The 9,189-nt window shown below is 38.7% G+C and overlaps 1 protein-coding gene across 4 annotated transcripts in view; it reads right to left on the bottom strand.

Annotated features, from left to right (window-relative positions):
• DENND5B (DENN domain containing 5B) overlaps positions 1–9,189 on the bottom strand; it is a 153,878-nt gene that overhangs the window by 133,137 nt on the left and 11,552 nt on the right. The window lies entirely within an intron of this gene.

The following is a 9,189-nucleotide window of genomic DNA, read 5'->3' as shown; positions in this document are numbered from 1 at the left end:
TAATTATTGCATTTGGTTAATAAGACTACAACATTTCATATTGTTTATTCAATACATACATTGATCAGTACAGGGATCTGAAAATTAAATAGAAAATCAAAACTTATTTTTATAAATGGCACATTAAAAGAGTCCTTATTTTTAGAGACATTCTAAAATGTTATGAATGAAATGACACAAAATCTGGAATTAGTTTCAAAATAATTCTGTACGGTAGGTAGGAGTGAGAATGGAGTAAGGTAAATTGGTGGTGAGTTGATAATTAGTTGATGGGCACATGGGGGTTCATATACTATTCTCTCTTCTTTTGTATATGTGTAAAATTTTCCATATTAAAAAGGCTTGATTTTTTAAAAATCTTCTAAGCAGACAAAACAAACATACTCTACACTGGCTAATTTCCTACTCTCCCGCCATAATCCATCAAAACTTCCACTTAGCATAGCAAGACTAGATAAAGTCAAGATGCTATCACATAATTTATAGAAATGTACCTTCCACCAAAGAAAAAGGTAATTAAACCAAAACATGTGTTCTGTATTTCTTTAGATAATAAAGTGTGTGTGTTTTTAAGTAAAACTTTTATTAACACAACACATTCAGTTGTTCTTGTGGATGATTTTCAACTATTAAAAGAAAGGTTATCTATTGAGTCCTTTTACATTTACCTTGGTGAGCCCTCTTGACCTTTAGATGTCTTGCTTATGTGAGTGCCTTTGGTCAATTACCTGTAGATAATTTTTTCTAAAACAGATGGGCAACCAACAAAATCGAATTCTAATGTGTACAAAGGCCCAAAGTTGCTCCTGTTTTCATTCAGGATGTGATTTACGTTAATATATTATGGGTTTATTATTCTTTTTTAAGTATAAGCGCCCTGCTTTCCATCAAATTAAAGAGGTGGGCTGTTTTGCACATGACAGTAATTAAGTTCCTCTGTAGTGAAAGGGGCCGGGATTTAGGCCCAGAAGAACCTCCCTTCTGGTTCTAATTCTGCCACTAGCAATGCAAACTCTGGCAATTCATTTAAATCTTTGAAAATGACTGGTCAACTGCAAACTAGGGACTGTATTTGACCTACTGTAAACAATAAAAAATATAATGTGAACAATGCCTTTATTTTTAATGTTACTAAATAAAGTGAAGTAGAAAGGCAATAACATGGGTAAAAGAAATATATATATGAAGGCTCAAAAGTAAGAGTATACTTTAAGGGGAGTAAGAAACACATCATGAACATAGAGAATACTCTGGAAGTATGCACCAAGAAGTGATAACTATAGTTCTGTCTGGGGATGAGACAGATTTTAAACAATCTTTTTGTATCTTCTGAAAATGATACCACATGAATGTGTTATCTATTTAAAAAATAATGGATAAAATTAGCCTTCAGTCAAAAAAGGACACAACCCCAGGGGATTGTCTTTGAACATTTAAAGGAGAGTTCCAGCAACAGTTTAAATGTCACCAAAGTGCCTGGGGCTTAATCAAAACAACTGTGTTAACAAGGATGTAGCTGATGTTTCACTGAGCAATGACATCAGCACTATGGTGCATTATCAACCAGTTGATACACATGGTTGTAAAGTGGTACCAGAGTGACCTGAACATTCTAGGTGGGAATGCCTAGAACCCAGTGCAAGCACCAGCACACATTCAATCTGGTTAGACACTTGTCTGCTGTACAAAGTCCAAAATGTTAAAGAGCATATGGTTCACTGCCTCACAGCTGAAGAACACAGATGCATTCTAAATACACTACACTAAAGCCTACCACAAAAACTGTGCATTTTGACTATAAACTGAGGCACTGCAGAAAAAAGGTAACTTATTTACTAAGTAATGTGCAACAGATTATCCTAACTCAAAAATAAGTCTCAGCTGGTGTCCTGGGAAGTTTCTGTATTTTTCTTAATTATGGTATTTTTATACTTCATGTTTAAAAACACGAATTTAAATTAACATGCACAAAAAAATTAACTGACATGCACACGTTCTTGGTTCCCTTAAAAAAGGAAGAGAGGGAGAGAGGGAGGGAACAGAAAGAATGCATGAGTTATGTCTATAAATAGAGGTAAGTGTGACATTATGGAAAAATATAGAACTGTGCATCTAAAGCCTTGAATTCAAGTTCTAGCCCCACTACTTGCTTGCACACACATCCTTTAACATAGTCAGTCACTACTATTATGACAAGATGTGGAAAAAATGGTTTTAATCCTCCTTGCTATAATGGAAAATAGTCGTATCAGTACCATCACTACTACAAATTCAAAATTAACCTCAGCATCCATCCTCTGAAACTGATTTCCTTCTGTGTTTCTTCTTTGTATGACTGACCACCATATCCCTGTTGCCTGGGCCCATAATCTGTCATGTGTCTCATCTCCCCTTTAACCTCACACTACCACTATCCTAATTCAGGCCCTTCCCCCCCTAGTTTGTTTCGCAGAACAATATCCTGTTTGGTGTCCCCACTTCTAGTCTCTTCCCAATTTGATCCCATTCTATACCCATCATGCAGAAGGATGTTCCGAAAGCACAGCTGTGAGCATGCCACCTCTGTTCAAAATCTCTGAAGGGCTCTTTTCTGTCTTTCAAGGGGCCCTCTTCAGAGTCTAGCCTTCAGGTGAGCTGCTTCCCAGCAGTCACTTCCTTCCCTTTTCCACTGTTAATCAGTCCTGTAGTTTTTATGGCAAACTGTTCTCTAAACAGTCACTTCAATCCCATCTTCCTTGCCACACTAATGGTTCAAGGATGGGCCCCAGGGAAGTATGACCCTGAAGTGATCTAATCATAACAATGACCCAGATTTCTGTTTCATGACACAAGTGGACAGTGGATGAGGGAAGTTAAATCTCTTCTAGGGAAGGTGTCATGTGCAAATGTGACACCTGAACTACTGCCACCATTGTATTATCAGGAAGGAAGCAACCACACTGAGGACAGACAGAGCATGAAGAACTGCAGTGAAATGGAGCTAGAGCTCTGCTCAAATTATACCTGAACACCCCACCCCAACCCCCCAAAAACCTGCTGTGAACCAGTGAAATTTCTCTCTCTCTCTCTCTCTCTCTTTCTTTCTTTCTTTCTTCCTCTTTTTCTTCCTTTCTTTCCTCCTTTCCTTTCTTCCTTCCTCCCTCCCTCCCTCCTCACCCAAGGATATTTTTTCTATTGCTTTTCAGAGGGGGGGGGGGAGAGAGAGACATCGATGTAAGAGAGACACACCGATTGATTGCTTCCCACACGCTCCCTGACCAGGGCCGGGGATGGAGCCTGCAACCGAGGTACATGCCGTTGGCCGAAATCGAACTCGGGACCCTTCAGTCTGCGGGTTGATGCTCTAACCACTGAGCAAAACCGACAAGGGCTTCTTTATTTCTTAGGTCCTCTTTGATCTATAACAACAAGCACCGACAGAAAAGTCCTCCAAAAGCTAGATTCAATCTCACTTCCCAACTCATCTCCTACTCCATGAAATGCTCAAAGCAGATGTAAATGTGTAACATAGACATCTGGTTCTAGAAACCAAAAGTGGAAGCAAAGATCAGGCATAAATAACCCCCTCTGCCCCATGGTTTGCCCCTCTATTTTCTTTCATGACTCTTACATCCTCCAAAACATTTATTTATTTTATTTTTAATTTTTTTAGAGAGAGCAGGAGGGAGGGGGAGGGAGGGGGGGGGAGAGAGAGAGAGAGAGAGAGAGATGGATTTGTTGTTCCGCTTATTCGTGAATTCATTGGCTGATTCTTGTATGTGACCTGAGCAAGGATGGAACCCACAACCTTGCTGTATTGGAATGATGCTCTAACCAAATAAGCTATCCGGCCGGGGCTCTCCAAAAAACTTTTTATAGAACCAATGCCACTCACAGTACTTATGGCAACTAAAATTCATCTTAATTCAGCCCATCCCAAAAAAATAACTAAATAGAAGCAAAAATGCAAATAATATCTTTCCAGATAAGAACTTCTCATTCTCTCTTTTTTCTTCTTTATGGAAAAAAGTTTTGTTTACTCAAGAAACATTCAGAATGCACTGTCATTACTAACAAAGGTCACATTCATGTTAGTAAACTGATAGGTTTAAAGAAAATGGGAAAGGACATCTGTCCTTGTATATTTTTTCAATTACTATCACAAATACCCCTTCTTTGGCATCTTAAGGTCTTTGGCTGGGTGGTTGGTTTAAACATGAAACTCACGATAAGTGTGTTTTAGGAGAAAAGTCATTTACAGAGGGATCTAAAAGTGCCAACAGCCAGAACATTGAAAGACAATGAAAAGACTGTCCCTGTTCCTATTCTGCTCCAGGAAAAGGGAAACTTCCGGGCACTCTCTGCATTCTCCTCAGCCAGTGCCCACACGGATCCTGCAATGTTTACACAGCCCTTATAACGGAGACAGGAAGGGAGAGTTGAGGGACGAGTGTCAGATCTGCTCTGGCTTCTAGAAGATTCAGCCTCCCTAAAATATTATACTCTCCCAACAATCTGAAGAGAGACAAGCAGATTTTTCCATCAAAGCTTTCTTATGCCATCTAAACATATTCCCCTTCTGCTGCTGAAGATAAATAAATCAGAATCCCAGTAACATGAAGATCAAGAGTTTATCTTATTGACACTGAATTGCCTCTTTTGCTTACTAGCTTCTTTCCTCTGTCTTTCCATCTCATTTATCACCAGTGCTTCCCCCCTTTTTTTCCATAAAGGAAAATAACTTTTTAATATGTTATTTCAGCTTTAAACTCCCGAGATTCGAAGCTACTCTTTCTTTTCCCATTTTACTTTACTGATAGCATAGAGGACTTTGTTTAAAAAAAAAAAAAAAAAGTGTTGCAAGCACTAAGGATTTAATTTTTATCCCTCAAAGTAAACATGTTAGGTAGACAACTCCATTTTACTTATTCATTCTTTCTTTCAATCAACAATTACAGAAGTCTTTAGAGATGTCATATACTACCTAAATCAGTAGCAAAGACTTGGACAAGAAAAAAATTGCAGTGTTTCTTGGGTTGTTGTTCAGCCCATTAACTATAACACCTCAGTAAAATAAATAGTCACTTTGGCTTCTAATTAGTGACCAGAAATTGGAACTTGCTTTTATTTTATTTTTAAAATTTTTTAAGATTTTTTAATTGAGTTTTAGAAAGGAAAGGAGAGGGAGGGGGGAGAGAGAGAGAAACATTGTCTACCTTCTGCATGTCCCCTGGGGGGGGGGGGGTTGCCTGCAAACCCTGGCATGTGCCCTGACCAAGAATCATCGAAACAGCAACCTTTCGGTGCACAGGGTGAGGCCCAACCAACTGAACCACATGGGCCAAGGCAGAACTTGTTTTTATTTTAAATTCCTCCCCTTTGGGATAAGAGGTTACTGTTGCTTTCTTTTTTCTTATTTTCTTTTTAAAAATATATCTTTATTGATTTCAGAGAGAGGAAGGGAGAGGGAGAGGGAGAGAGAAACATCAATGATGAGAGTCATTGATCTGTCGCCTCCTGCATATCCTCTATTGGGGATTGGGCCTGCCTGTGCCCTGACCGGGAATCAAACCCTGATCGCCTGGATCCCAGGTCAGCACTCAACCGCTGAGCCACGACAGGCCGGGCGACTGTTGTTTTCTTTAATGCAATCCTACATTGTCCAGTTTTTAAAATAAGCACATATTAGTCTTATAATTTAAAAACAGTAATTTTTTTTTAAAAAGTAGTTATTGAATTTTATCCTCAGGGTGGAATATTCAGGAGCAAGAAAGTGCCATGTAAACCAGTCCAAAGCTTCATTATTATAAATCCTTCTGACAGTGTATAAAACAGACATTTTTGCTTGGCCGGGCGTGGCTCAGCGGTGGAGCATCGACCTAGGATCCAGGCAATCGGGGTTCAATTCCCAGTCAGGGCACATGCCCAGGTTGTGGGCTCAATCCCCAGTCAGGGACATGCAGGAGGCGGCCGATCAATGACTCTCTCATCATTGATGTTTCTATCTCTCTCTCTCCCTCTCCCTTCCTTCTCCCTGAAATCAGTAAAGATATGTTTAAAATAAAACAAACAAAAAAAAGACATTCTTCAGAAAGTCCTACTAAAATGTCTGAAACAGAGCCAATGCTTAGTTTTCCAGATAAGCTTGAAGATAGTACACAAAAAATAAAAAACAAAGGTAATGCCCAAACCCTTATTCTGACACTAATATTACCCTTTCCAAAATAAATAATAAACCCAAAACTCCAAAACAAACTAAAAAACCAACACTCTTATATGAACTACTAATAGCAAAAGTAAACAAGTTCATATCCTATTGATGAGTTCATGTCCCTGATTCTCTTCCTACCCTTTTTGACATCTGAAAAGGTGTCTAAAATTTTTTATAAGATAAGCAGGTTAAAGTGTTGATTCTCTCTGCAAATATTCAATTTGTTGCTCTTGCATTATACCCCAGAATCCAAATTTTAACTTCTCATACCTAAAGAGGCAACAATGAGGAACAAACAGGTGGGTCTCTCTTGAGTTCTCTTATCCTGAAAAGTTCTAATTTTTAGCCTCTCCCTAAATAAGCAACATTACTTTATGATGTTTTACTCCAAAGGAAAAACATAAAAACTTGAAAGTTCCTATTAGAAAATACATAGATACACTGGACAGCATTAAGAAAAAATTTAAAGAAAAATGTTTACAAAATTCATACCAACAATTAAATCTGAATGTTCTCCGCAATTCTAAAAACATCTTTTAAGGAAGCTTAAAGTTTTATGTTGCTGTGTAAGGAAACCTGGGCCAACTGGAAAAAAACCTCAAAGGCCCATAATCTCATCACAAAGCAGTAGGGTCAAAAGGTAAAGGTCAGGGAACAGGGTGCAAAATAGTTCCCACACTTGAGAGGAGACTATATCTCATTACTTCAGAAGACATTCAAAAACTATTCAACTGTGTTTACGAAAATAATACAACCATTTACACTCTCCTTTATGCCCCAAGGCAAATCTGAATTTTACCAAAAAAATTATTTTTAAAAGGAAGTATTTAAGAAGTTACTTTCTTTCCCCTACATTTGAAAAACAAAAAACAAACCAAAGAGAGACCTCTCTCTCTCCCGCTTATACACCAATGTTTCAGCTGTCCCTCAAAGACTGCCTTTCAACAAAATAGACTAATCTATTCAACAGAGTTCAAAGGGGCACAGAAATAAATACTAAATGTGCATACATGTCAACACACATCTCACTTCAAGGCCTCTGTCCCCAGTGATTTAACAAATTATGTCTGCTGCTTGGCCTTATGGCCACATTAAAAAAAAAAGCCAAATTTTTACTCCTGCTTATAGATTTCATTCCAGGGAAGAGTGAACACAATTTTGTTAAACTTCCAGTAGGCACAACAATTGTGCAGGGGACTCTATAATGGCTCCTCTAGCGGGTAGTTAAATCTGTGGGCCCTCTAGGGTATAGGGCATTTGTCTGGATATCTCTGTACCATTTCTCCCAGTCAAACCATAAAAAGTTGTTTTCCAAATAGAAGAGAGGGGGAGAGAGAGATTGACAGATCAGGAAAAGAGATTTTTGGAATAACAAGTGCAATTTTCATGTTTTGTTTCCACCACCTTCCACCCTCCATGCACCCACACTTTAATGCTCTCCCAACTAGCCTCTTCCACCAGGGATGGGAGGTTTACACATGGCTCACAGTAAATGAGACCTGTCTGGCCTTTACTATGAGGAATAGACAAGATTTTACACTCAAGCACACACAGCTTTCCAATATTTATTTAAAATCAGACCGTAGCCAGGACTGCCAATGGAAAAATAAGCACTGCCAGACGGGAGTGAGAACAACTAAACAAAATAACCTATTTTGGCATAATCACCTCTGTGGCACCAACGCTTGTGTTTTAATAACCTGTGAAATCACAGTCACTGTTCTTGTGAACAATGGCACAAAGCAAATGAAGTCAAGTACGAGAGCTCATTTCCCTGGAGCTGAGCCACAGTATTTTGAAATCCAGACAAAAGTCTATTTATTTTTTTAAAAAAGAATACACTTGAGACAGTAGATGGGAAACGTTTTTAAACAATCTGTTATCTTTCTACCCCAGCCATTGAAATTTCCTTAAACTGAAGAGAAATTAACCTAGAAACTCAAACAAAAGACTGTAGTCCGGGAAGTGGACCATCCATAAGCTTTAAACCTATAAGCAGTCCTAAATTCCTACTGTTCACGCTATTCTGATGAAAGTCCGTATCTCATCCTCATGGAATGCCAGTTGATATGCTAGGGCTGATTCTTATGACAGGGAGGACATTCAGTACGAGATGTGCACTCCCTCTCTAAACAGCTCATGTCTCATCTGCCTGGAGGGAAACAATCACTCCTTGCTATTTTAGTCACGATCAACAGAAAAAAAAAACAAGTGACAAAATTTAATATATTGCAAGAACACTGTTCATCTAGCAGAATGTCCCTGTTTTCTCAAAGGACTATGAGAGAAAGATAAGAAAGAAAAAGTACAAAAGCCTGGTCGGAGCAAACTTATGTCAAGCTGCACTGAGGAATGAAGACTATGAGAAACTTAATTTAACATATCACTTCTACAGTAATGTTTCTTCAAACTATAGAATAATTTTCCATGTTACATAAGTGACAGGAGAAGTGTGTTGTGTACTAGAAAAGAGGAAGCCAGGCAGCGCAAGAAAACATGGTCTTCCAAGGAGAAACCTGGATTCTCCAGGCGTGGGCAGAAGAAAATTATGCAGAACAAGTGGATTTACACCACCGAGCCTCTGAGATCCAGAAAACAGACACTTAAAATATCTTTGCCCTGGCTGGTGTGGCTCAGTTGGTTGGAGCACTGTCCATGACACTGAAATGTCTCAGGTTCAATTCCCAGTCAGGGCACATATGTAGGTTGTGGGTTCGGTCCCAGGTGGGGCATGCACACGTGCACAAGAGGAAACTGTTTCTTTCTCACATCAATGTTTCTCTCTCTCTCATTCTCTCTCTCTCCCCTCCCTTCCTCTCTCTAAAATCAGGAAACACATCCTGGTGAGAGGATAAAAAAAATAATAATAATAAATAAAATCTATTTTAAAAATATTTAAACTGGGTTTCACAGTTTAAAACCTAGAGGTCCACACTGTATCTAGGGATTCAGCATGCTCATCCTCACAGCAGGGTTGAACTTAAAAATTCTACAACTCT

This window comes from Miniopterus natalensis, chromosome 2 (assembly GCF_054644295.1).
Source record: "Miniopterus natalensis isolate mMinNat1 chromosome 2, mMinNat1.hap1, whole genome shotgun sequence".
Classification (NCBI taxonomy): Eukaryota; Metazoa; Chordata; class Mammalia; order Chiroptera; family Miniopteridae; genus Miniopterus; species Miniopterus natalensis.
The sequence above is the reverse complement of the archived record's forward strand: the minus strand, read 5'-3'. Positions and strand labels throughout refer to the sequence as shown.